The sequence below is a fragment of the Molossus molossus genome, unplaced genomic scaffold (genome assembly GCF_014108415.1).
Source record: "Molossus molossus isolate mMolMol1 unplaced genomic scaffold, mMolMol1.p scaffold_m16_p_11, whole genome shotgun sequence".
NCBI classification, from domain to species: Eukaryota; Metazoa; Chordata; class Mammalia; order Chiroptera; family Molossidae; genus Molossus; species Molossus molossus.
This window is the reverse complement of record NW_023425346.1, coordinates 49,436,702-49,463,802: the sequence shown is the minus strand read 5'-3', so window position 1 is coordinate 49,463,802 and position 27,101 is coordinate 49,436,702. Positions and strand designations below refer to the sequence as shown.

At 41.2% G+C, this 27,101-nt stretch overlaps 1 protein-coding gene across 1 annotated transcript in view; it reads right to left on the bottom strand.

Moving 5' to 3' along the window:
• Window positions 1-27,101, bottom strand: part of CERS6 (ceramide synthase 6) — a 271,292-nt gene that overhangs the window by 121,097 nt on the left and 123,094 nt on the right. The window lies entirely within an intron of this gene.

The window sequence follows — 27,101 nt, the reverse complement described above, 5'->3', positions numbered from 1 at the left end:
AATTCCTCTTGTTAATCATTCATGAAGGGATGTATTTCAACAATATGAAGCTATATAACATAGTTTTGAATTCTGTCTGATTTAGATATTAACTTGATTTAATTGAAGTTCATATTGGTTTTATTTTTTTTATCCTCAACCGAGGACATTTTTCCATTTTTTGTTCAGATAGAGTGGGAGGAAGAGGAAGAGAGAGAGAGAAACTTCGACATGAAAGAGACACATCGAGTGGCTGCCACCTGCACAACCAACCAGGGCCGGGGACAAACTACAACCGAGGTACATGCCCTTAGTGGGAACCAAACCCGGGTCTCTCTGGACCGCAGGCCAATGCTCTAACCACTGCGCCAAACTGGCCAGGGCTCATATTGGTTTTAAAAATAAAAACTTTAATACTTTTAAATCAGGTAAGATATTTTTCTTTGTTCATCTTTCAAAGATATTAATCAACACCTTTGTGGATGTTACTAAATAAAGAAACCCACCTGGAATCTAAGTCATCCACATGATGTACAACTTAATGATAACCATATACCATTCCAAACTGCAGGTCCAGCTGTTAGACTTTCACTTTTTTTTTTATCCTCACCCGAGGATATTTTTCCATTTTTTGTACAGATAGAGTGGGAGGGAGAGAGAGGAAGGGAGAGAGAGAAACATCGACGTGAAGGGACACATCGAGTGGCTGCCACCCGCACGACCAACCAGGGCCGGGAACAAACTGCAACCGAAGTACGTGCCCTTAGCGGGAACCGAACCTGGGTCTCTCCGGACCGCAGGCTGACGCTCTAACCGCTGAGCCAAACTGGCCAGGGCTAGACTTTCACTTTTTTAATGAGGAAACATTTTGAAGTTCTCCTTAAATTTTAAATGATTTATTTCAATGTTCAAGTCTTTTGACAATATGACTTTATTTATATGGACTCCACATAAATTAGTTAGATACTACAAAAGCACACTGATCCTAGTGCTCAATTCCCAATTTTATTTCTTGTATTTTCTGAGTGTGAATAGCTGTGCCCTTGAAAGCTGGCTAGATGTCACTAAATAGTGTTCCTTGGGTTATGTTATCAATGGTGTTAAAATACTGTGAGTTATAAGTTGTAAATTAACTCAAAGGAAGAAGTGACTAGTCAACTTCAATTTGTCAGGAGGCAAATTGCTTTTTGTGTTTGCAAGCCGGGTAAACATTTCAAATAAGGTGGTGGGGGGGAGGGGGGTTGGGAAATGTTATTTTAGGAGATGATTTAAGTTATAGACAAAATTTCCTGGAAGACATGACAACTACCTTCAAGTAAGAGGCAGAGTAAGACCCAAGAGCAGACACAAGGGTCCCTCAGAGTTTTGTTCCTGCATTGAGTGACTCTCCAAACATTCTGAAACTAAAGTCAGAACTAACATTTAAAGAAGAGCTTAGAACTTCAGGTTGAAAATCTTCAACTAAAAATTTATAAAGCCTGAATGAAGTAAGAAACAATAAAACCTGATGGAAGCAATACTTCTTCAACGAGAGCTTCCAAACAATGTAGAGAAGCAATGATTCTAAAACCTCATATAAAAGCTTTCTTGTAAGTAAAAGTGGTTCATTTACTTACTGTAGAATCAAAATCAAGGACTTAATTTTGGCTGTTTTTGAGTTTAATTAGTACACAATCTTACATTGATTATATTAGTTTCAGGTGTACAATCGATAGCTGAATGGATAAAGATGTGGATATAATACACACACACACACACACTGGAATATTGCACAGCAATAAAAAGAATGAATTCTTGCCATTTGTGACAACATGGATGGATCTAGAGGGTATTATGCTAAATCAAATGAGTCAGGCAGACAAGGACTTAATTTTAACCCCTCTCTCTCCATTATCAGTACTTTGGTGGTGATGGGGAGAGTGTGTGTTTCTTTTTGTTTGGGTGTACAAATTCTAGATCAGAAGCCAAGGCCAGGAATGGCCTCAAGGGCACATAACTTGTGCAAGTCACACAGGGTCCCGTGCTTGCTTTAATGCTTGTCTGTCACTCTCCTGAAATTTTTAATCATTGTTGAACAAGGGGTCCCATTTTATTTTGCCTTGGGCCCTGCAAATTATGTAGCTGGGTCTGGTTAAGACACATAGATACTCCACATATTGGACAGATCTATTAATATGCCCTGATTTTAGTTCCATCTCTACAATGGGAAAGTAGGTTTATATTATATACTGCTTTTGATGGCATTCGGTATCAGAAGTAATCCCCAGTTCTTTCTATTCTCTCACTCCCTATTACATTAATCCAACATACTTCATGGATTTGCAGGCCACTTTTCTGGCCCCTGAAGGCAACTAAATTTTCATTTCCTAGATCAAATGATTTATAACAGCTGTATCAGCTCTACGACCTTTATTAATAGGCAGTGGTCAGGCTGTTTTAATGTAAAATAAAAATGTCATGGAAATCATTGGAATTCCTACAATAATTCACGTATCTACATTTTTATTTCATCACAAAAATGACCCAGCTTTCATAAGACATAGGTTCTAGTACAGAAACACAGATGCCTTCATCATTTGAATAACAACTTGTGATGAATATTTACAAGGAAGAGTTTATTTCCATAAAAATCTACATAAAGCAAAATTTTCAAGCATTTTGCCACATGCAGAAAGTACTTATTTTTATTTGAGTAGTTTCATATAAGTTAAAATTTTAAATGGTGTCTAGCTACCAGCCACTGATAAAGCCTCTCCCAACTTCCCAAAAAAGTTTCTATAAAAAGACAGGTAAACAAAGGTGTGTGCAACCACAGCAAGGAAGGAATAACCTTCAACCTACTCCAAGAATCAGAGAAAATATTTTTACAGCAGGAAAAAAAGAGTAAGTTAGATTTTTAAAAATGTAATAAAAGGCAACAGGAAACAAGCTGTGGGCCTTTAAGGGAGCAGGGACATCTTTGTACATCCTTTCTCCATTTTCTTCCATCTTGTACAGTATAAAAAGATCTGTATAATTCAGAAACTTAGTCGGCTCTCTGGCATGAATGATGCTTTTTGAGAAAGCAGGTAATTCCTCCACCCCATCACTGTGTGACTGCTACTTTCAAACAATGAGTGAGAAGAAAGGGAAATACTTAGTATCCTGGGAGATTCCGTTTCAGAAAAGCAGATTTATGGACCAGATGATACGGTAGCACCGCATTCTGGGTATTAGATTCTCATATAATCCACATACAGAATAACAGAGAACAAGGCACTGGAGATAGCTGCTTCAGATAGAACTCTTTTAGTCCAGTGAGAAGGCAGCAGGGCCTAGAACCTGCTACCACATCTACAAGAGGGCTTTGCAGGCAAACAGAGGCACAGAGTGAGGCCAGGCACAACCCAGGCACCCTTTCTGTGACTGATCTAGATGTATATTTCCAAATTCAGGAATAATGAAGAGAGCTCAATATCATCATAGGTCTACTAAGAAGTACTGCATAAGTAAAGAGCATGCTAAAGATTCAAAGGAAGAATTGTCTCCTAAAAATGACTTCCTAGAGGAATCAGAAGTAAATTTAAGAAAAGTATTTGGCTTTGTTAATACGATACAAGATATGTCCCTGAAAAATGAAACTGGAAAACCATAAATCAATAAAGACTATTGGGTAAGATAAAAAGAGCTTACAGGTGAAATAAAGAAGCTAAAAATTGGTGGGGGGAAAGTAGATACATACTGTGTAAATTAAATCATTGATGCAGAAGATAAACACCCAAATAAGGTCAGAGAAAAGAACCAACAGATGAAAGAACCCCCCAGATCTGGAGGGCCACAAAAAACAAGTCGAATTACAGTTGTTTCTGAGAAAACACAAGTAAAGAACTGAAATAGAAATAATCAGACACACAATTTAAGAAACTAAATTGGTAAAAAGGACAAAATCATGTTCCAAACAATATACAATTCAAAGCCACATTCTGACAAAAATTTTGAGTCCTAGAATTAAAATTAAATAAAAACCCTTTAGTATTCAGGCATAGAAAAAAAACAGGTCAACACATAAATTAAACGAAAATAAATCATTCAAGGAACAAACATCCAGCTGGTCTTAAACTTCTGTGTATTAAAGAGAAGCCCTGGCCGGTTTGACCTAGCAGTTAGGGCGTCGGCCCGTGGACCAGTGAAACCCGAGTTCAATTCTTGCCAAGGGCACGTACCTCAGTTGTGGTTCATCCCCGGCCCTGGTCGGGTCGCGTAAGAGGCAACCAGTTGATGTGTCTCTATCACATCTATGTTTCTCTCTCTCCTCTATCACATCTATGTTTCTCTCTCTCTCTCTCTCTCTCTCTCTCTCTCTCTCTCTCTCTCTCTCTCTCTCTCTCTCCTCTTCCCTCCCTTCCTCCCTCCTTATCTGTCTGAAGATAAATGGAAAAATGTCCTCGGGTGAGGATAAAAAAAAAAAAAGAAAGAGAAGACTCACTCAATGAAAGAAAGCTGCTGCTAATCAAACTGCCTTTCACTTCTAAGAGAATATGAAAAATAGTCTCCCAAATCTAATGGCTCTAAAAATACATTAGTCATTAAGCTTTCTTTAAAAATTACTCAGGCCTATTCTAATCCACTCAGATACAAATAAAAATTAAGAATGTAAAAATAAAAAACTAGGATTAGCAATATAAATAATTGCCCTATATTTCTTTGCTAAATTAAATACTATTGCCCTGGCAGGATTGCTCAATGGTTAGAGCATCAGCCTGCAGATCAAAGAGTGTCGGGTTCGATTCTGGTCAAGGGCACATACCTCGGTTGCAGTTTGGTCCATGGCCCTGGTCAGGGTCATGTGGGAGGCAGCCAGTCGATGTGAGTTTCTCACATCAATGTTTCTTCTCTCTCTACCTCCCTCCACTCTGTCTGGAGATAAATGGAAAAATATCCTCGGGTGAAGATTTTAAAAAGAAATAAAAATAAAAATAAATGCTATTCTTCTTAAGGGATAATTTAATATAAAATATATAATAATAATCAAGAAATGAACCTGAACCCTCAGATTAATAAAAACGAAATGAAGAAGGGAAGCATTAAATTTATTCTTTCACAGGGAAATTTCAAACAACACTGTAGCTATAAAATCTAGTTAAAGAATGTTCCTTTAAAAATGTAAAGATGGCCCTGGCTGGTTTGGCTCAGCGGTTAGAGCATCGGCCTGCAGTCCAGAGAGACCCAGGTTCAGTTCCTGATAAGGGCTTGTATCTCGGTAGCAGTTTGTCCCCGGCCTGGTTGGGTCGTTTGGTGGCAAACTCGATGTGTCACTTTCACGTCGATGTGTCACTTTCATGTCGATGTGTCACTTTCATGTCGATGTTTTTCTCTCCCTCTCTCTTCCTCTCTCTCCCTCCCACTCTGAACAAAAAACGAAAAAATGTCCTCAGGTGAGGGTAAAAAAAAAAGAAAAAAAGAAAAGAAATGTAAAGATGACTCTTGGTTAAAAATAGCAAATTGAATGCATGAATTTACCTCCGTGCCTCTATGAATGTAATACTAAACAGGCAGAAGAAGGATTTTGTTAAGAAAACAAACTCATCAGGACACAGAAAGCAATGGGCACAAACACCCCATTCTGGAGCCTGGGAAGCAGAAGGTCAGTGTCAGCCTGGTCAGCAGAACAAGGGGCTGGACCCGGAGCTGTTGGTGGAGGTGGTAGGAACTTCTACTCCAGCAATTTTCAACCTTTTTCAACTCATGGCACACATAAACTAATAACTACAATTCCGTGGCACACCAAAAAATATATTTTTGCCAATCAGACAAAAAAAAAAGGTATAATTTTGATTCATTCACACCAGACGATTTTTGTTGTGTTGGCTGTTGTCATTTTTTTATTTGTCAGTCTAATGGGAAAGAGGTCAGTGCCCCTAACTAAATAGTTTTAAAAAGTCCTGTGGCACAGCGGTTGAAAGTCACCGCTCTATTGGAAACAGAGCCCTCGGCCACGCTGCTGCTAAGCGGCAAAACCAGGACACAAACCTAAGGTCGCACTGAATCTAATGCCCGCCCTCAAGTTCCACAGAATTAGACTGCACTTCTTGGCCTAGAGAAGTCAGTGTGTTCCACTACATTTGTTTGGACATGGAAACCTTTTATATCCCTCAAACCTGAGAAATTAAATGGAAAGGTAGTAAAAACGCCTACCCACTGAATCTGGTTTATTGTCCTTATACAACAAGGTTGAAATGGCTCTTTGTTTAAACCAAATCTAATAAAATGTGCCATTAAAAAAAGCAGGAAATCAGAGAGTTGAGGTCTTGTGTCTTGCTGCCAGGTGTCACCCAAATGGTACAGGGGCCCTAGTCTCTAAGAAGATGGAAGCAGGAGAAAACACCCAGAGTGGCCCCCTAGACTCAGCTCAGAAAGCCATTTGAGAGAGAGCGGGGCATGCACACGGGCCGTTTATCTACATTTCTGGAATGCTGCTTCTGGTCCAGGTGCTGTTCTGAGCACCGCACAAATGGGAAGTCATTGAGCGAAACTGTTCCACACAAGGTCAGTACTGTTGTCATTCTCTCTCTCTTTTTTCAGATGAGGAAACAAACACAGAGCAGTTTACCAACTTGATAAATGCCACAGCTAGCAAGAGCAGGAGCCAGGACGGGAAACAAGGCCGTTTGGTCCCAGGGTCCCGGCTCTTAACCATGAGGCTAGGTGGCCTCTTCCTGGGTTTATACACTTGAAAATTAAAGACAATGTACTCAGCTAAAATGATGTTTCTCACTGAGGAAACATGCATGGAGGCCACCTAATAATAGTCTCTGTCCTGATGAATAGGAACTGGCTGCTTTCTACACTGGAAATAGGGAAGGACGGCATCGGTTCTGTTTTCAATACCGGGGCAGTTAAAACAACATTGAGCTTGTCAACTGAAGTCAACAGTAATTACCCACAGGGCCCTTCTCCATCTTCACCACTCACCCCTGCACCTGCGAAAACAGGACTCCTCCCTCGGGATTTACAGCAAATGCTAGTTATTCCATGAAGTCACCTTGTCTAAAAGTTGCAACAAGAAAACCATTGCAATTCTCTGATGATGTGTTCCTTACCTCTGTATATCCTCTTTTTAAAAAAAATCTCATCTTTGATTACAGCCACAAACCTCTGCCTTGACTGTGAGTTCCAAATGGGTAAGACTAGGTCTTATTTATCTTTCTGACAGAAAACAATTTTCGTTTTTGTGAGAAATAGCTCCTAAATTGACATCTGAATTTTTACTAAAGGTATGAGTACTACCTCCATTTATTTACTTTTCATTTATTTTAACCAAAATAGTCCATCAAATAATTGTATCCACTATTCTGTACAAAACATGCATAGGAAAGGAAAAAGACATGACAAATATAGCTAATGCAATTTTTTAAATAATCGATATAAAACTTGGAATCAAAGAAGAATCAACTCTGAAATGGTTTAAATAATGAAAAATACTGTTATTGAGCACAAAACTAGGATATACTATCAGAGCACAAAACAATGAGCAGTATGGAGTTTCTTTGACTCTGAAACGGAATTTGTTAATTTTGAGACATTTCTTATGTTAGGTGTTTCAGCATCTAAACAGAAAAGGGTTAACTCATTTCTTATCAATACATGAAGAAGAAAAGCAGGGCTTATTATCTTTGCTTTCCTAAAGTTTAACACTTAATACAAAGCAAGCCACTATAGCCTGCAAGTTACTCCAAATGAAGAAAACGATGGAATTGGATAAGTAGAATATAATTTGAAACAAAATTAGAATAGACTTTATGAGACTGACACTTTAAAATATATAAATCTATCATTTTATCTCTAAGCAGAGAATAGATGAAATTCCTATTTTTCTACTGGAAACTCAGAACTGATGACTTTCGTAAGATATAAACAAAGCTACCAAAGCTACCATAGGAACATATTCCACCCATATTTGTCACTTCAGTCGGGTTTCTGTGCGACAGCTGACATGACCACTTCCATGTTTGAGGTAAACTAACTAGTTTCCAGCTTGATGGCGAAAGTCAACATTATGAAGTGAACAGCACTTCTACTTACTAGGTATTCTTAGAGGATCACCTATTGATTTTTATGAAACAATAATAGCACTTTGTGCCTGGTATCATCATCGTAAGAGTCATGTATGTATCAACTCACTGGAACCTAGGAGCACCCTAGGGGCAGATGCTACCATCACTCCCCTCTGACAGGTAAGGAGAAAGAACTGAGGTAGCTTGCCTAAAAACACGATCGGCAAGTGGTGAACTTGGAAATCAAATCCAGACAAGTTGATTCATGAGACCACGATGCTCGCTACTAAATATTTCCTCTTTAACACCAAAATTAAAATAAAACAGTTTTTATTGTAAAGAGCTTTACTCCCCAGCTCTTTCTCTCATCGTATTGCACAAAATCAGGGGGATCACTGACAGCTGCCGTCCCCATTTCAGCTCCTTCTCTGCAAGGCGGGGGGCAAACAAGACTTTCTCTGCGGCCCCCCTTGCTCTCCACAAAAGGAGAGCACACACTCAAAGTGCGATGACTTCACTAGAATCCCGCTTAGAGTTGCTGTCATGAATGAATGCTGCTTGCCCTAGCGGGAAAACAGCTCAGGGGGGCAAGTCCTGGTAGGTGTTTTATTATCACATTAGTCATCTCTGTGCACATAAATCCATCCCATTTTTTACTTCCTTGAACCTGGGATTATTCTGAATGGCTGGTAGGAACTCTGGGGTCTATCCACATCCTTAGTCTAATTTTTTTTTTTCCTTTATTGGTTTTAGAGAGAGAGGAAGTGAGAGGGAGAGAGAGAAACATCAATGAGAGAGAACAGCGATTGGCTGCCTCCTGCATGCCCTCCACTGGGGATCAGGCCCACAACCTGGGCATGTGTCCTGACCGGGAATTGAACCAGCGACCTCTTGGTGCATGGGTTGATGCTCAACCACTGAACCACACTGGCTGGACACACATCCTTATTCTATAGATGAGAATATTGGGTCCAGAGAACTGTGCATCTTGCCTACATCCACAGGTGACCTGGTGAGAGAAAACAGGTCTCTCCATTTTCACACCAGGTCTTCTTCATCTGTACCTTGTGGCTTTGTGGCCTTAAAATCAAGAATGGAAATGGATAACTACACTATAAGTTTCAGAAAATACCCAGCAGGTGCCTGATATACTGCCTAGTCTCCGAGGAGGCAGTATAATGTTGATTAGTGTATGGACATGGAATTTCACAAATTAAACCTAAATTTTTTACAGAGTCATAGATTCCAAACTTCTATTTGTTTGTTTGGGTAGCTAGTTGGTTGGTTGGTTGGATTTTGGGTTTGTAGAACAAAATAGGGCCCAACAATTATTTAGTAAGTCTAACAAAGCCTTCGGCTATCATGGAATCATGCTAAAGATGCAGACCACATTTCTTTCCTATTCCTCAGGCTTTTAACCAAAATGCCTCCCTGCAATGATTCGTTTTCTTCACATTTAGGATGCAGTATTGTGAACTGAGCAATAGGCCTGAGTCCTAGTTAACTAACTGACAGGTTTCAAAAGACGTAACATGGTTTCAGGTCAGCGTTCTTTTCAAGCTGTTACTGGGACACTAACTTTATTACGTGAGCACAACAGAGATGCTCATCAACTAGGGAGAAAAATGTTATTAACTCTAGTTTGAAAGACATCCCAAATATCTTACAGAATAACATAAAGATGAAATAAAAAAAATTTTTTGGAAACTCTGATATACAATCTAAATCCCCAGGATAGTTTTCCAGATTAGAAGTCCAATAGCACACTCTGACTAGGGGGAAATGTGTTACTTATTCATAGATGGATTATTCAGACTTGAATTTCAATCTCGAAGTAAACATTTCCTGCACTATTTCTACCTCCATCAATAATTAACCCCGTGACTCCAAATAGTTTTCCTTGTTTGCCGAAGGCTCGGGTGTTGCTCTGTTCGAGAAACAACAGACACCAGTGCAAAGTCACTGAGGTTGGAGCTAAGTCAAACCTAGTCACTTTTCATTCTCAGGTGAACTGTGAACTTAATTTGAGCAGAACAGTTTTCACTAAATCACTGATTTAAAAAAACAACAACAACTGCTTAAACAATTATGTTAAGTTTGGTAATAGGCAAAACAAGGCTATATATCTCATGAGTGTATATACACACATACGCACATACACATATACATGTGGCATGAAAACAATAAAATATACACCGCGAATTCAGGATAGATAGCACCTGGGAGGCAGAGGAGAGCGAGGAGAGGGGTTCAGGGACATGCGAATGGTTCTGTAATATTTTAGTCCTTTAAAACAGGATTGGATAGAGCTGAGTGTGTCTGTTATACTGGTCTCTGAATTTAACTTTTTTTTTTATTATAAAAGGTAGTGTAGCCCTGGCTGGTTTGGCTCAGCTATTAGAGCATCAGCCCACAGACCAAAGAGTCTTGGGTTCAGTTCCAGTCAAGGGCATGTACCTTGGTTGCAGGTCAGGCTCCAGCCCTGGTTGGGGTCGTGTGGGAGGCAACCAGTCAGTGTGTCTCTCACATTGATGTTTCTCTCTCTCTCTCTCCCTCTCTCACTGTATCTGAAGATAAATGGAAAAATATCCTCCAGTGAGGATTTTTAAAAAAAGGTAGTGTGGATAAAACTATGGTCACTGAAACATATTAAGTGGCTATGTCTTTTCCTTCTCTCACACCTAGAAACCATCAATGACTTGTTCTTTAAGCCATCACCAAAGCATCCTTTTCCAAGTATCAAAATTAATTTTATTCTTTTCCTGCCGTTACATTCATATGTCTAAGGCTACATTGACTTTGGAAGTGATTCAGATATCATATGCATTTTATACTTAGTTCTAATCTACTGTGCTCAGTTTCTTCAATTCAACTACTTTAATTTGGATATGGGCTCTTTTATGCTTTGTCCATCTATTGATTCTTTAATTCTTTATTGGGATCCATCCTTCTGTCTCCGTGTCAAGCACCCAGCCGGGTAGAATTCAGCATCTCCCTTCCCATCAGTCTATCCAACACCAGCCCTAGCCTCCCACAGTCTACTCAAAATACATCTGCCAAAAATCAAGGTCCACAAATTATACTTCTGTTAGGTCACTCTGCCTAAAAACTACTTCTCATTGCTCCTGGAATTCCCTGAATATAGGCTAACCTTATCATTGTGAGCTTCAAGTCCATTTACACTCAAGTTTGAGTGGCTGTGATTGGTGGAAATAAAAAAGATAAGTGACCCTTTGGTCAACTAACACTTGTCTAGGGTAAGGGAGAAAAAAAAAAAGGAAATAAAACCAAGATTTCTTCCCTGTTGCCAAAAATAAATTTAGTCTGCACTTGCAGATGCCACAATTCTTAAGTGTGCGGTTGAGGCAAAAACAGCCAAGTGTTTGCTATGACCTCGGTCAGACGGATGCTGTGTGTCCCTTGGACAAGTGCTTTCCTCGCCTCCATGCACTTTGTTTTTTCTTATCTGAAAGCCAACTGAAGAGGTATTTGTTCAGCACAGACGCTGGAACTGCACGGGGAACGAGAAGACAGGAACTCACGGTGCTTAGGTTTTCAAAATGTACGTGCGTTACTTTCAGTTTGGGAGAGTCCTCTCCCCTCTCTGCTGTCCCGGGTGCTGTCCGTGTTCCGCGGGGGCCCCGCTCCCCATCTCCTGACTGTACGCGAGCCAGGGGCAGGCCGACCTTTCACAGGGACAGGTGCCGCCCTCACTCATCCCTCAGTCCTGCCCACAATTAGTCTAAAGTGTCTTGGGTTTCCTCATCTGAAAATGGGGACCAAGACACCTACTTGTCAGGGTTGTCAGAATTCAGTGAGCAGTGGGAAAAAAGATTTAAAAACAGCGCGAGATGGACGGAAAATGGATGCTAGGTTGCTGACGAGGCTCACTCCTGATGTACTTGTCCCGGCACACCAGTCTCACCATGCTAACATGAAAATCACGTCTCGCCTCCTGGGCTTTTTTTTTAATCTTTTTTCCCTGACCTCATCCACCCATCTCTCATGATGCCCCAGCTCCTTTGGCCCATTCACCAACACACTCTCCCCCGGACATTTCAGATGTCTATGAAGAATATATATGTGTACGTGTAGATGTAGAAATGTATGAATGTGTATGTACACAACTATGTACATGTATGTATATAAGTTAAATCCATACATGTCAAGCGTCTTCCAACTGGAAACAAATATAAGTACATATGTTTCTGACCTAATACCTACTACTCGGGAGGAGGATGTTCTTGCTCCTTCCTCTTACAGAGAAAAGGACATTTCAGACTGACAACTGTCATCACTGTTTCCCCCCAAAAGGTCAGTCAACCCACACTTTTTCATAACAGAATACGCCATTTCATAAAACTGAATCCAGTTACAACACACACAATGAAATTGTTGACTGACTTGGTGAAGTCAAGTGAGTTTCATGCTGATTGAAAGAGGGATGAGTTGCCCACACACCAGCTGCATTCATATGGCAGCACCTCATGCTCATGTTTTAAATAACCAGGACCAGCCCTGGCCAGTTTGGCTCAGTGGTTAGAGCATCGGCCCAAGGATGGGAAAGTCCCAGGTTCAGTTCCTGCTAAGGGCACGTACCTCGGTTGCAGTTTGTCCTCGGCCCCGATTGGGGTCGTGTGGGTGGCGACAACTCGATGTGTCTCTCTCACATGGCTGTTTCTCTCTCTCTCTTCCTCCCTCTCTCCCTCCCACTCTATCTGAAGATACATGCAAAAATGTCCTCAGGTGAGGATAAAAACAAATAATAAATAAATAAATAACTAGGGCCCTCTTTTCACTACGAACAGGGGGACCCAATGAGACCGAGCTACCCACTTAATGTTTTAAATATTTTATTACTTACGCCCTGGCCGGTTTGGCTCAGCGGTTAGAGCGTCGGCCTGCGGTCCCGAGAGACCCGGGTTCGGTTCCCGCTAAGGGCATGTACCTTGGTTGCAGTTTGTCCCCGGCTCTGGTCAGTCGTGCGGGTGGCAGCCACTCGATGTGTCCCTTCACGTCGATGTTTCTCTCTCTCTGTTCCTCTCTCCCCCTCCTACTCTACCTGAACAAAAAATGGAAAAATGTCCTCGGGTGAGGATAAAAAAAAAAAAAAAAAAAAAAAAAAAAAAATATTTTATTACTTTTTAAAATTTTTATAAGAGTTTATTTGAGCCAAACTGATGACATATGCTGGCAGCAAGATCTGAACTGCTCCCCTGAGCTGCCCACTTTCAAGCAGCTTCATGATGTCTCGTACCAGCCACTATGACACATGAGCTGTAAAGCTGCACAGTAAGTCCTGACTTAACACCGTTGCTAGGTTCTGCAACTGCAAGCTCAATGATGTATAACGAAACCAATTTTATCATAGGCTAATTGATATCAGTAAGACCTACGTTTCTACAGCACGTCATCATTATAACAAAATGATGTTGAACGAGATGACATTATCTGGGGACCTGAAGTACTTAGAAAATGATACGCATGAGAGTGACGACCAGGAAGCATTGTGGTCACCTTCTGATAGTGCCAGGGTGATCTCACCAAGTTCAAGTCTCTCTTCTGGGGAGGCAATCAGACCAAGGTCTCTTTAAACTCTTAGACTTTGAGTCTCAGTCACACTTTCGTCCTGCACCATTTGACAAACCGGCCATTCTGTTTGGGTTGAATACCTGCTGCTTTGCTCTTCCCCTCTTTGGTCCCAACTCTGCCTCTCCTGCCTCTTGCACAGATACCCCTGCTCTTCTCCATTGTCAGCGATACCCAGGGTTCCATCCTCAGCCTCCTTCTCACTCCGCAGGCTCCCGCAGGAACTCGCCCACTCCCTGTTCTGCAGTGTCTAACCTGCTTTCATAACCCCGGATACCCAAATGCCAGAACTCTTCACCAACATAGGCGCCAGTGACTAAAAATTCCAAATCAAACTTTTGTTATCTTTCTTCCAGAAATCTACTTTATTTCTGTCCTCCTTATCTGTTCAACATCATTATCCACTCAGGTTCCTATCATTGACTCCTCCTCCTTCAAACCCCTGTCTGTCACCAGTCATCAGATCTCAGGTTCTACCTTGGAAACAGTCCTTCCATTTATTCCCTTTGCTCCATCCCCTCGGCCTCTGCTCTCGTCCAGCACCTACAGTTATCTTTCTCTCAAAAGGCGGGCTAGCCTTTGCTGAGCTCCACAGACAGGCCCGTGAGCCAGCATGACAGCTGATTAACCTAATCATGAGACAGAGACCAGCCACGCAGTGCAGAATGTTTGCTTTGGCATGAGTGAGAGTTTCTCTTCCTAAAGGCAAATCTATACAGAAATCCAGAGTATAATCACGAGACTGATTGCAACACATAGAAACAGAACAAGAAGTGGTGATCTTAAGATGGGCCTAAGGCACTTTCACCGAAGGACAAGTCTTACCATTCCCGAAGACAACACTGCTTTTCCCCAGCACTTAGTACACTCAGCCAAACCGTATCTCAGAAGGCCCTCTACAGTGGGGAACTTACAACATCTCGGTGCTCCGCCCTTCCCCTAGCTGGGTGAAGCTAATCAAATGCTGCCCAAACAAGCCTGGAATCACCTCTTTCAGGAGACTTGACAAATTTCATTCCTGATCCATCACATGTTGATTCTATCTTTTCTTTTCTTTTTTTTTTAACCTTACCTTAACCCTATGTTCTGCCTACAAATAATATCTCCCAGGTGTCAGGGCTGCCTTTTCTCTCCTGAATAACCCACTCACATTTATGCCTCAGGACCTTTGTCATATCTTTCTTTCCTCCTAAGACTTCTTTTCCTCTCTATCCAACTCATCATGATCTTTCCGAAGTGTTCTCTGGTCTCTGCCTCCCAAGGCAGAAATATCTGTCCCCATTTACATACTGTTCTAATATACAGATCATCTATATTATAGTTAGCTTTGATGTGACCAACAACCAGTTGGAGTTTTGGCTTTGCATGAAATATCTGTGTCTTAGATCCACCTAAGACTCCCACAGGGAGGCTGCGTTCCCAGGGCCAGGGCTGGAACACAGACCCACAGTTCCACTCCACCTGGGTGAACCAGGGCACTCCCTTGCCTCTATCACCGGATCTACAAAACAAAGATAAGAACACCTGCTTCAAAGGGTTGGAGTGAGGATCAAATGAGATGACACTTATAAAGTACACAGAATAACAGTTCAACACATGAACAGTGTTCAATAACTCAACTATCATTACTAATTTTTTTTTAATCCTCATCCAAGGATACTTTTTCCATTTATCTTCAGATAGAGTGGGAGGGAGAAAGAGAGAGAGAAAGAGAAACATCCATGTGTGAGAGAGAGAGAAACATCTATTTGGACCAGGCCCAGGGATCAAACCAAAACCAAGGTACCTTCCCTTGACCAGAATCGAACCCGAGACTTTCCAGTTTGTGGGCCGATGTTCTAACAGCTGAACAAAACCACCAGGGATCATTACTATTTTTTTGAATCCTCACCCAAGGATATGTTTTTATCAATTTACAGAGAGAGAGGGAGGGAGAGAGAGAGAGAGAGAAACATCAATGTGAGAGAGAAACATCATCCATTGTCCTGTACATGCCCAGACCAGGGATCAAACCCACAAACCTGGGTATGTGCCCTGACCAGGAATAAAACCCATAACCTTTTGGTGTAGGGGGCAGTGCTCCAACCGACTGAGCCACACGGCCAGCACTATCATTACTATTTTTTTTTTTTTTTTTTTTATCCTCACCCGAGGACATTTTTCAATTTTTTGCACAGACAGAGTGGGACAGAGAGAGAGGAAGAGAGAGAAAGGGAAACATCGATGTGAAAGGGACACATCGAGTGGCTGCCACCCGCACGACCAACCAGGGCCGGGGACAAACTGCAACCGAGGTACATGCCCCTAGCGGGAACCGAACCCGGGTCTCTCCGGACCGCAGGCGGACGCTCTAACCGCTGAGCCAAACCGGCCAGGGCTCATTACTATTTTTATGTGGCGGTATATGACAGGTACCCATTAAATGGTTTTTGAATTAAGTATTATAACTAACTGTATGAGCCAGTGCCCGTGGTTGGAGAGACAATTAAACTACAATATGACTCTAGAACAGATGTTTCATGTTAGAGTTGAAGAAGATACAGTGGGGAGGGAGCCTTCATTCTGCTGAATCAGTTAAGCAGTAGGTCATTTAATGAGAGACTCTTTGTTGCTTCTTTATTAAATGGATGTCTCAGGATTTAGCTGACTTCTGATTCCTCCCTTGTTTACAGTGTTGAAGTTATTTAATATTTAATGTTACAAAACCATTTCAGATTGCTACGACACTATGTCTGCACATTGTACCAGGAGCTCTGAAAATGTCAAGAGAGAAACATGCTACGTGAAAAGTACGGCAGCAAACTTCCCCCGCAGTGTGGGGTTGTAACCTGGGGGATGCGTGAAGAAACCGACCTCTGAGGATGTACCGATGAACAAAATTGAGTTTATGTTTATTCGAGGGTTCTTAAACTCCTTTGACTGCAGAAGTTTTACAGCCTCAAAATTAAGTATCTAAACTTCAAGGTCATCATCTAAAATCTTCAAACCCAAAGACCCTAAGGAGGAGCTGCAAACTCAAGCCCTGTGGGAACAGGCAGGTCAGGCAGACGGGGAGATGGTCCGGCTTAGCTCTCAGTGCTGGACGATGGCGACCGGCAGTCAGCGCCAGCTGGCAACGCGACAGGGGTGCCGGGGGCCATGGCGACTTCAATGGCCCATTGAAATAGGGGCCAGTCAAACGTCCAGAAGGAATGCAAACTCAAGTGTTGCCAGGTTTTTCCATTTTTCAGAGAAAGCTGGCAATGTGATATTTCAGATACTTTATATGAAATCTGATTTTTTAAATAAATGTTGGCGATTCATTCAATTAAAAGTAAACTATCATACAGGCCAAACAAAATACTTCTTGCAGGCTGGATTCCACATGGAGTCACTAGTTCACAATCGTTGATTTAAGCTTTTTCCTTTTGTATGTGGCAGGGATGGGTGGGATATGTTATTTCTAATGTCACTCTCTAAACTGCATGAATCAGCCAGAATGGAATTCTTGAGGCATAGAATTCTCGTGGGTAAAATTTCACCCTTATTTTCTAATGACCTAATGAACTCGTGTTCAGTTCTTGGAAACCGTCCACCCAACAAAAATGGAGAGACGTCAAACCAAAGAAATTCTATTTGTAATTATGCGAACAAACAGATGACCATTCACTAAGGAAGAGATATTGAGGATTTATTAAACGCCAAGACATGTTACTAGATGCTGGGGATATAAATATGAGTAAGTCACGGTCCCTTCCTCACGAAACTGGTCTGCAAGCTGTTTCTCGAGGGGATACAGCCGCAAACCTAGGAAGCTCACCTGTTCTAAAGTCATTCACATTCTCTGTCTGTGCTTCGCGCCGGTGACATTCTCGGAACAGTAACCTCTTTGTCAAGGTCATTGTGCCTGACTGCCACCGGGGAAAAGTGCCTGAAAGTCCAGTCTTTCGACGTCAGGTCTGGAACTCTTGTTAGATGGAGATGGTGTCACAGCCTGTCCCTTCTCTGGGTGAGCTGGGGGGTGGGGGGGGGGGGGAGGCAGTGGAAGACCAGGCAGAATACAAACCCAACAGAAATTTCTATTGGGCCCAGTAGTTTCCCCAACGTCCAAATCCACTGAAGACTTTTGCAGTAACATAGAGAGGAAGAAATGAACAGGGCATCAGTGGCTAAAACACAAGGGAAAAGGAACTGTCATTAAAATCTGGAAGTCCCTTCACCGTGTTCCTGGGATCATGGAGGAAGAGCTCAGGGGATGGGAGCTAAGCATGGCAGGGCCCATTCTGATACCTCTCGGAACCTGAAAAGGACTTGGGGATAAACAATTCTTGATATAAACGTGGATCAGAATGTTTATATCAAGAACATAAGAATAGCCCGGCCAGTGTGGCTCAGTGGATTGAGCGTTGTCCCACAGACTGAGAGGTCCAGGTTCGATTCCCAATACAGGCACATGCCCAGGTTGCGGGCTTGATCCCCCATAGGGGGCGTGCAGTAGCAGCTGGTCTGTGTTTCTCTCTCATGTAGATGTTTCTCTCTCTCTCTCTCTCCCCCATCCTCTCTCTCTAAATTATCAATAAAAACATATTTAAAAAAAAAAAGAATAACCATATCCTTGCCCCAGCCGGGTAGCTCAGCTGATTGGAGAATTGTTCCATAACCAGAATGGTTGCAGGTTCGATCCCATCGGGGCACATGAGGGAAGCAACTGATCAATATTTCTCTCTCACATCAATGTCTCTCTCTCAAATCAATAAACATATCTTTGGGTGAAAATTAAAATAAAAAAAGAAAACTATATTCTCATATTTTCCTTTCCATTCCGAATAAAAAGGTTGAATAAAAATAGAGCATGTTCTAATTTATTTGTCCTCAAGCAGCTAGCCTGCGCTTCAGTATCTTGTGAGAGTTCACGCTCTTAGGCAATAGGCAATACCACCCCATCGCTGTTAAGTGATGCCTCACTGCTTCCACAGACTTTTATGGCTAGTTCTGATCCTCAACTCTCCCCTCCATAGACCCTAGCATTCTTTTTACATCATAAAGGGAAGTCTCGAGGGGAAAGCAAATTCTTTAAAGGGATGAGTGCTGGAGGGGGTGGGGAAGAGGAAAGAAATAAAAAAGGAGCAGTCTTATTCCTTGACCTGAAAGAGTGAAACCCTTAGACTATCCTCAGGATGAAACCAACCATCCAAGATCACCTCTTCCCCTTTATTGGCATCCTTAAGTCACCGTTGGCAGTCGTATCCTAAATACAAACTGTAAAATAAACAGATACAGGCATCAGGCAACCCTGGAGCATCCAAAGTATGTAAACCTCCCAAAGGTGTGACACTACCACCAGCCCTGCCACTGATTAATTATTACAGGGACTCCACAAATCCCTACGAAACAGCCTGGTGAAATAATTTAAATGAAGAAAAATATTGGAAACTAATTCCATGTTATGAATTCACAATTCACATTTCAAGATTCATTGCTCTTCAAAAGACAACATTAAGAAGAGACACAAAAAGACTGGAAGAAAATGTTTGCAAGTCATATATCTAATTGTATCCAGAATATAGAGAGAACTCTTAAGTCTCAATAATAGAAGACAGCATCATTTTAAAAAAATGGTCAAAAACTCTGAATAGACATTTCGCTAAAAATATATGAATGGCCAATAACCATATGAAACGATAATCTCATTATTCACAAGGGAAATCAAAACCACAATGACATACCACTTTGTACCTACTAGAATAGCTATAATCCAAAAGTTAACACCATGTGTTTTCCAGAATATGGAGAAATGAACCCTCACACATTGCTGGTGGAAATAGAAAATGATATAGCCACTTTGAAAAAGTCAGAGAGTTTCTTAGAAATTTAAACATAAATGTACCACATGGCCCAGCCATTCCTCTTTGTTATCTATGCAACAGAAATAGAAACAGTATTATAGAAAATTCGTTTTCTTGAATGTTCTCCTGTTCAGGTCTGAAACGCCAGAGCTGAGAGCTAAACATCATCCCAGTCCCAAGAAGTGACAAGCAAAGTCACATCCCAAACTCCACTTCTTTTTTTTTTACTTTTTTGTATTTATTGATTTTAGAGAGAAAGGGAGAGGGTGAGAGAGATAAAAACATCAATGAGAGGGAACATCGATTGGCCGCCTCCTACATGCCCCCCACTGGGGATCGGGCCCATAACCTGGGCATGTGCCCTGACCAGGAATCGAACCGGCAACCTCTTGGTGCATGGGTCGATGCTCAACCACTGAGCCACACCAGCTGGGCCCAAACTCCACTTCTTGATGTACACACAAATAACCAAAATCCTGAATTTAACTTGGTTAGATTTTTCCCTGTTCTTGATGTTAACTCATGAGATTAATGAATTCAAGTTCATTTATATCCAATAACCGCATTGTGTGCATAGATCTTCTTCTTCTTTGCTCCCTGGGAGAAAACAACATATTTGGATTCTTAAATTAAACTCTGAATACAAGCACTGTATAATTCTGGGTGGTCAAAAATGTCATCGGACTACATATTCCTCTGTAAAAAGGTCTATACACCTAGGCAGGTTGATCTGGGTGATTTTTTATTTTGTAAAGCTATACAGACATGGATTAACCTAAAGCTATTGCTTCTCGCAATGGACTAGTATTATTTTAGCACTTATATATTTTTTAAAGATACCAAAATTATAGGGTATACAGTACTATAGCAGGCAAATAATTCAAGTATCTTTTTTCTCAGTTGCACTCAGGGATACATTTATTAAATACCTCTATGGCCTTTAATTTTTGCTAAACTTATTTTTAATATGTCACTTGATCTGAAATAGACTGTGAAAATCGATTTACTTATACTTTTTAAATGAAAGACAAAAAGTCAACCCATGCTTGCATTATGCAATGCCCTTGGCACGTGTGGCCACCACGTTCTTTACTTTTACTATTACTATCAAAATATGTACATAGCATGCTGACTGCCTCCCAGACCCTGTCTAAATCAACTTGATTGGTTTGGCATTTCATTTAAGGTATTTATGACTTTGTGGTTTAGAAGGGCAATAAACCTTATTTACTTCATCTGTGCTGCCTTTTCTAGAGCCATTTAAACTACTCTATTTCTGAATTTTCAAGCTCAGACTTGCATGCAAACATGAGGCCTGTGAATTAAATCTGTTTTTAAAAGGTATTAAATTAAGACCAAGAAATTCGTGTTTGCCTGAGAAATCTTCGTTTCCTCCCCCATAAAATGGGAGCGCTGGAGTGTATGAACACTACTACTGGGAGACGTTTCATCAGCATTCACCCTTGGTCTTTGCCTTCAGGAAGCAGAGGTCAACAAGCAACCAGCAAACGAGCATGCAATGCTCACAATAAACACACATGAACTTTAAACCATGAGTTAACATCAAGGAAAGAAAGAGATGAGCTGCCCTGAAACTCACAATGATACTGGGGCTGGCTTACAACTGTTTCCCAGATTAGGCCATGACCTTATGTGGGAGCCTGTGCCAACATTTTTTATGGAATTCTAGATGGTAAGAGAAAGCCACCTGTTATGTCAGCTGACAATGATATTTTTATACACCTTTGTGAAGGGGAGCACATCTAGCCAATCTGCCTGGTTGAGTCATAGGGCGTAGGCTGCAGCGTATAAGTGCTGGGTGGTAGGGAGTGTGCAGAAGCCGCCAGAGAAGCCTGGGGTTCCGTGGTAACAATCCCACATTTGCTCTGGAGAGAAGGGGAAATCAATCCACCAGGTCTGTTTGAGTGTGATGTTTCTAGACACACTGAAGATGTTCTGTAGTACACTGCTAAGCAGATGGGGTGGTGGTGGTGAACTTTGCCTCATGCCATAGAAAAGTAAGAACTAGTCTTGGCTACTATTTATTTGTGAGCATCACAAAGGCATCAGATCAATTTAATTCAAACCCAAGATTTAATGAACACAAAGTACTAGATTAGGTACCACAGAAAACGAAAAGATGCCTTTAAGGAATGTTAAGTCCAGAGCCTCCAGTCAAGAAGTGAGATGGACTAAATATACAAGTAAGCACAACTCAGAAAGGTGCCTTTGAGAAGGAGTGAGATGCCAAGCGGCCGGGCAGTAGAAACCCTTCAACGCTGAGGGGACCCGTGTTAAAGGCCCAGAGCAACAACGCAGACTTGGAGGGTTTCCTGCTTATAGAGAAGCATGGTCACTTCCTAACTGCAGGGTGAGAAGCTGGCTAACTTTGCTCGTGACTAGGCAGACACCACTGACATTTCTAATGTGAGAAGGGAACGGAGAAAGAGGAAGGGAAGCCAGGACATCTCCTTAATGCCTTCCACGCACAAGTTATAACACAGTATGGGCCCAACGAGGTAGGCATCACTGCCTCACTAGACACGTAGGTCTCAGAAAGCCTCCTCTGAGCTGAGGGGAAGCCAGGTTTTCACACAGGTGAATCTGACTCCAAAGCCCACGTGAGTCCCAAATCCCCACAAATAAGTTGCCAGTATTTGAAAATTCTATTACTAGAGAAAAGGAAAACACACACACACACACACACACACACACACACACACACACGGAGTAATGGGCTATAAAATGCAAATAGTCCTGTGTCAAACCACACAGAGAGTAAATAAAGCATCATCAAGTATTCAAACTCTTGCTAAATTAACTTGTAAGACATTTGAAAGTATATCTCTGAAGGATAATAGAGGATTGGCTACAGGAAACAGGGCAAGAACCAGACAGAGATTTCTGTGTCCCTCCCACATGCTGAGTCCTTGGTAGCAAGAAGGTTCTGGATGAAAGGAAAGTGGTCAAAGTACAGTAAAGACTCATCTCTCTGTCAAATCAGTTTTGATGTAGTAGAAGCAATGTCCCAGCAGCTAACATAGGCATTTTGTTCACATAGCTAAAATATCTCTAAGTCCAAAACACAGCTAGCTTTCTTCCTTCCTTCCTTTGAAAATCCTTTAAGGGAAAGGAATTTTCTTCCTAATTCCCCAAGAAAATAAAACTTCACCTATTGGTCACAAACACATTCATCACTTTTGCAGAATGCCATGCCCACAATCACCTACTTCGTTTTCCTCCTGCCATTCTGAACTCAGTCCTTGCTTCCCAGATATACCCTCTACTTTCCTGCTTCCATGTCTTGGCTCTGTTTTCTCCAACGGAAACCTCCATTTATCACCATGCTTCCTCCAGTGCCCAGCCCAATTCCCAACGTGACGTGCACATGCCCTCTGAACCCTTGAAGGGTTCACTTTCTATTTCTCTTTTTGCATTTACTCATTCTCCTTTGCCCTGGAGTTACTTTTTGTTCTTCTTATGCTTGCTACCAGTGTGGCTCAGTGGTTGAGTATCAACCCATGTACCGAGAGGTCGCCAGTTCGATTCCTGCTCAGGGTACCCCTTGAAGGGAAAGAGCTGACTCTATGTCACCAGCTCCACTCCGTGCTTACATTTGGAATACAACAAATATTTGGGACATTGAAGTCAATTCATCCAAGGCTGTCAGGTTGCACATGCAAAGTTTGAGACAATGTCTTAATAAAATAGTTTCTTTATAGTCTAAAAGTTTCCATATGGTCCTCAAACTATATACAATTTTTTCAAATATATATAAAACTACATATAAAGGTCTCAAACAAATGTTACACAGATCTCCAATGAGTGTAAGCAAATGCCCTCTTTCCTGATGTTATTTCTAAAGAACTTCAAAAAGTAATGACTCATGGGAAGCATTTCTACAATAATCACCTCTGAAACACATTCATAACGATATTTCACATGTCTCTAGAAGGAGTGGGTGAGAAACTGGATTTCAGGGGATAGGAAAAAAAAACTAACTCTGCTATAATACCAGTATTTTTCCTCCACCCAGAGAAGTAGCCTGTTTCCTGTTTCCCATCTTCTACATGGTGACCTGGGTCAATTTACTTAACCTCTCAGAGCCTCACTTTCCTTAGCTGTTGAAAAGAAAACAGAGGACAAGGAAGAGGAAGGAATCCCTCTAACTCCTTAATCTATACCTCAGGTTGTTATGACAGTGGAATTAAATAACACTCACGGGTTTCTTGAAAATTACAGAGCTAGCCCGGCTGGTGTGGCTCAGTGGTTGAGCATCAACCCATGTACCAAGATGTCACTGGCTCGATTCCTGGTCAGGGTACATGCCCAGGTTGTGGGCCAAATGCCCAGTGGGGGGCATGCAGGAGGCAGCCAATCAGTGTTCTCTCTCATCGATGTTTCTAGCTCTCTCTTCCTCTCCCTTTAAAATCAATAAAGAAAAAAAATGTTTAAAAAAGAAAATTACAGAGCTATACAAATGTCAAGTTAACTGCTATCACAACCTGCCCACTTAGTCTCCTCAGCATCTTCTGACACACGCTTCTCCTGCTGGAAGCCAGAAAAAGGTCTCAAGAGAGGAGAATTAGTTGTGGTCATTTCCAGTAAGATTCTTCTCCTGTATAAGCCTCCTCTTTCCAATTTACCAGATTATCCTAAGAAAATGCTCAGATTTTTCGTTCATTTTCTTATGTCACACCACTAGGATACTTGACATCACTTTAAATGGAAATGAAGATACAAAAGGTCAAGAGAGAGAGCTACAATGGAGAAGTGAAGTTTAATGAACGTCTTGTATGCAAGGTCATTACTTTTTTTTCTGTACTGGTTGGGGAATTGAGACCAATTTTTCTATTAATTCTGTAGTTTTATATTTTATGATGGCATTTTATTCTTGGATTGCCACTTATTAATTATTAAGGTTATATAAGCACCATATAATAATCATTAGCCTACTGAAATCCCTATTCTTCTGTAAACCACCTCTTTGCAGCTACCTGTCTTTACCTTTGAAAAACATGTATGAATAGATAACAAAATAATAATCAGTTTTGCTAGATGTGCAAAAAAGAGGAAAACCCTTTGGTTAATTACTGTGCCACAGACACCAAGGATTTCTTTTCTGTCCCTTCAAAAGAGAGAACAGCCATATATTTTCTTATATATGACACAGTCTCTTATTCATAGAGTACTCCCTCAAGTACTTTATTTTGAACAAAGAAGCATTCTTTGAATGAAGACAGCCAAGTCTGAAACAATCTCATGATAGTGTGGGATGCTTAGAAAGATCAGCTGATGAAATCTGCTATTTTAAGAAAGCAAAGAAATTCACTAAACGTAGTTATTATGTATAGGGTTGTGACCTCATAACTGTTCGTATTAGGCGCCACTGTAAACAAGCCTTTTAAAAATAGTACAGAAAATGGTTACATTTTAGAGATATTTAACATACACCTATAAATAGGGGGCCTAAAATAAGTCTGAAATGTGGGTGAGGGCCTGAAATAAAATTTAGAAATAACCTCATAATACAGATGCCAGAAACATGAAAAGTCCATGCAAATGAGATGGAAGAGATTCACGTGCAGTTTAGTGAGGAGATTAACTGTGGCATACCACACTAAGTGGCTTCAAAGGAACTCCAGTGACCTTAAAGACATGATGTCAAAGACTCAGGCTGGGAATACATTATTTCATCAAAGTGAGTAGGAAAACGATTATTTTTAAATAAACATACCAATTATTCATATATATGTGATAATATTCCATCTCCAAAAGTTTATATATTCAGTTGGCCACAAAATATTTTTTATCTTATTATTGGGAACCAGACCTGCCTTCTACCTTGGCCCATCTATGGTATCTGGCAAAAAAAAAAAAAAAAAAAAGGCTAGTTTCCCAGTACTGTGAAAGTGAGCCAGTGGTTAGGATACGGAATTCAATGCTCAGTTACTGGAGTTCAAGAAGTAGCAAAGGAAGGGGGAAGGGAGCACTGGATTTCCACGAGACCACGTAGACTATCACTTTTGCTGTGAGAAAAAAGTTCTCACCCTCAAATTTTCTATTTGAGAGAAAAAAAATCCAAATAAACAAAGAGAGTTGCACTGACTCTACACTTGCTGTTGACTACGAGTCCTGTGCACTGAGGGGACAGAGCCGCGCGGTGACAGTCCAGGGTCGAAGCCAGGTGAAAGGCACCAGACGGCACTGGGCGCTCCTCCTTTGCCCTCGCGTTCCCCACTTGCACTGTGCTGGGTGGAAGCCATCCGTCTACATGTCCTTACAGGACTCTGGACGGAGGTTGGAAATCAGGTAAAAACTGGCCCAAGGGCCCCACATCATCTGGTCTCCAGCCTGTTAACTGTCACTTTGAATGAGCCTGTGATCAACGATGACGTGAACACCCTCAACAAAATCCCAAACCAAAGCCACTCATTTGACAGCAAACTGAGTTGCCTCCCTTCGTGACTCATGACTAGAATCCAGGTCTGTTAGCTGTTAACTTATCAACAAATATTGACTTTTTTGGCAGTTCTCATAATAATTTTTAAAATTTTTTATTGATTTGGGAGAGAGCAAGAGAAGGAGGGAGAGAGGGGGGGAGAGAGAGAAACAAACATTGATTTATTTTTCCACTTATTGACGCATTCACTGGTTATTTCTTCTATGTGCCCTGACTGGGGATCGAACCTGCAACCTGACGATGCTATAATCAACTGAGCTACCCAGCGAGGGCCTCATAATAACAATTTTAGAAGTGTTGCTATTGTGGGTCCCTTTCCCTTACATCTGGAAGAAAGTATGAGGCCCACTTAAATCTACTTACATTGAACAATAAAGTCTGCCAAAAAGAGAGAACAATAAATTCTCTTTAGTCTCCTCCAGGAATCTTAAATAACTATTCAAACAGCAGCAGACTGATTCGTCAACAGTGAGGCAATGTTCCTGAGTCAAACATTAGGAGATACTTTTTAATGTTTGTATAAAGAAAAGGTAAAAGTGACAACAATTCAAACCATTAAAATTCATATGCTGTGATATATCTGAACATCTAATAATTACATTAAATGAGAGAGACTCTTCATAAGTATCTTCTACCTCATATTAAATTTAACATTTCAATGCTATGTCATTCAAATCAGTCAAAGTTGGCATTATAAATGATCCAATGCCAAGAGATACAGGATTTAAAAAAAAAAAAAAAGAATCAAGGGAGAAATAAATGAATGCAATTATGGCATGTAGGCACTTGTGTTTGGTTCACTGATTTGTAAGTCCCCAAGTGCCTCAACCATTAACTTAACCTTGGTCTAAGAACTCTCATGCAGAAACCACATGAAAGGAAAATAGAGGCGAAAATCTCAGACTAAACAATTCCTCTCTTCAGGCTGGAAATGTTCTCCCAAACATCTCCCCACCTGACAGTCAGGAGCTGGGAGTGCAATTATTCAGAAGCGCTGCATGTAAACACATCTGCTCCTTATCCTCTTGTATAACGTTTCCCTCGGGGAGAGCCACAGAAACTGCATCCAGCAAACTTTCCCCAAAGCCACCATGCAATGACTTGGCAGCATGGGCGCTCACACATGGGTGGCCTGGCCTCTCGGCATCCTGATCCCTGGCATCCATCAGTCATCCGCTGGAGGGCATCTTGAGAGACTGACAGTTAAACTCC